General features: G+C 30.6%; 1 protein-coding gene across 1 annotated transcript in view; it reads right to left on the minus strand.

Annotated features, from left to right (window-relative positions):
- LOC106470210 (eyes absent homolog 1-like) overlaps positions 1-2,388 on the minus strand; it is a 100,472-nt gene that overhangs the window by 24,641 nt on the left and 73,443 nt on the right. The gene's annotated exons all lie outside the window — the stretch shown is intronic.

The following is a 2,388-nucleotide window of genomic DNA, read 5'->3' on the forward strand; positions in this document are numbered from 1 at the left end:
ATAACGATACAAATATATATATATATATATATATATATATATATATATAAGAATATCATAAATCGTATACTTCATTTAGACACGTTTTAATATTATATCTAAAAGTCTAACTTCAAAGGTGTTTCTAAGTATTTTTCTTGGTGGCGTTTCTATGGTTATCAGTCAACATTTTTGTTTTGTTTTTAATTCACAGCACGGTTTTGCTTCTCTAAAAAAAGTAAATAGTGGTCATATTTTATGCGATTTTCAATAGAGTCGTTCGTTTTTTTCTCAGAATGTAATTTAGCACTAACAAGTAAATGTTATGTTATAGAAAAGTTTATTTGAATTCAAGACTTGTTATTACAATCTAACATTAAACAAAATAAGAGTGGAAAATATTCCTTTGGTATTATTACATTTGTTTAATGCACTTTTCTATAAATTCATACCACAAACGTGCCAATTAAATAAAGAAAATAGTCAAAGTAAACATAAAAGCACTCGCATACAATTGTTAGGTATGTGACAATAAATGTTGTTGAAAAAGTAAAACAAGACAGAAATTATTCTAAATTACAAACAAAATAAAAATAACTATCTTAGATCAGTTTCAGCTTACAAATACACAAGACTTTTATTCGACAATCTAACCAACCATTACATATATATATATATATATATATCAAATTTGTACATACAAAATTTAGAACTAATTCAATGGGTCAGTATTAAAAACACATTGAAAGAAAGAAAGAAATACTGGTTAAAGTTCACGTTTAAAGATAAAATTATTAAAAACGGTTTTGTAACTTAGCGTTGAAAATAAATAAACATATGACCACAAACTGCAGGGAACACAAAGGAGTTATTAATACCCAAAGTTTGGACTTGTAATGCAAACACAAAAATATGTTTCTAAAATTTATTTTAAATGTCACTAGTTTTGAATAAATTAGGTTTATCTGTTTTGTTATTTTATTTTGTCTGTTGTTAAGCACAAAGCTATACTATGGGTTTTGTCTGCTGTGTCCACCACGGCTATCGAAAACCGATTTTTCAGACTCACCACCCACCTACTGGGGGAGAAATAAATTTATAAAAAGGGGGTGAATTTCTGTCCTCCACTAAACATTTAATTTTTTCTTTCTCATACATTTTGCAGACAGTTTGTTAAAGCTTGCAATGTAACGGATAATACGATTGATTTTTTTTTTCGAATACGCTTCTAGTCCGAATAAAACACACACAAAAAAGTACAAAACGTTTACAGACATCTAAAGTACATCTTCACAAAATAATCCATCAAGCTATTTTTGCTCTGTCAGTGATAGCAAAACAAAGTACTTTTTCACAGCACAGTGTTAATGGCTTCAATGAGTGAAAGTGAAGCTAAACATGTTACGTTTCAACATACTAAAGTTCTACATACCTTCGTTTTCATCTTTTAACCGTCTTGCGTTATGAGCGAAAAATACAGCGCAAGCTTCGCATTAAGGGAAAACAACCCGTTGCCAATAGTTCGGGGTGGGGATAATTTTTAAAGAATAAAAAAATGGAAAAAATCATAGAGCATGCATACATTGAACGACAAACAGAGTACTGACCAGCTAGTTTTAGTTTTTAGATATATATTCGGCCCCTGGTTGGATACTTACCCGCACTAGTTTTAATGTCATACCAGTATTGCTACCGTGGTTAACATAAATGTTTATTGTGAACAATACAATATCTGCAGTAAACAAACAAACAAATAGTACGAATATTCTGCAGTAAACACACAAATACTATGAATATTTTGCAGCAAACACACAAATACTATGAATATTCTGCAGTAAACACACAAACAAATACAACGAATATTCTGCAACATCTATACCTACTGCACGTGTAGAAATCTTTGATCTCTGCATTTGGTTTATGCAGGCCTGAGTACGAAACGACACTAAACAACAGTACCTGAATTTGAATGCTTACTGTAAACATTGTGAAAGTAGCCGAAACGACGGTAAATAAAAGCAGTTAATATGAACGTTTACTGTAAATACAATGAAAGTAGCCGAAACGACAGTAAATAACAGCAGTTAATTGTGAATATTTAATATAACATTGTGAAAATTGCCGAAACGACGCTATATATCAGTAGTTGAATGTGAATGTTTGTAATAAACATTATGAAAGTAGCCGAAACGACGGTAAATAACAGCAGGTTAATGTGAATGTTTACTATAAACATTATGAAAGTAGCCGAAACGACGGCAAATAACAGCAGTTTCATGTGAATGTTTACTGTAAACATTATGAAAGTAGCCGAAACGATGGTAAATAACAGCAGTTTAATGTGAATGTTTACTGTAAACATTATGAAAGTAGCCGAAACGACGGCAAATAACAGCAGTTTAATGTGAA

This window comes from Limulus polyphemus, unplaced genomic scaffold, assembly GCF_000517525.1.
Source record: "Limulus polyphemus unplaced genomic scaffold, Limulus_polyphemus-2.1.2 Scaffold3879, whole genome shotgun sequence".
NCBI classification, from domain to species: Eukaryota; Metazoa; Arthropoda; class Merostomata; order Xiphosura; family Limulidae; genus Limulus; species Limulus polyphemus.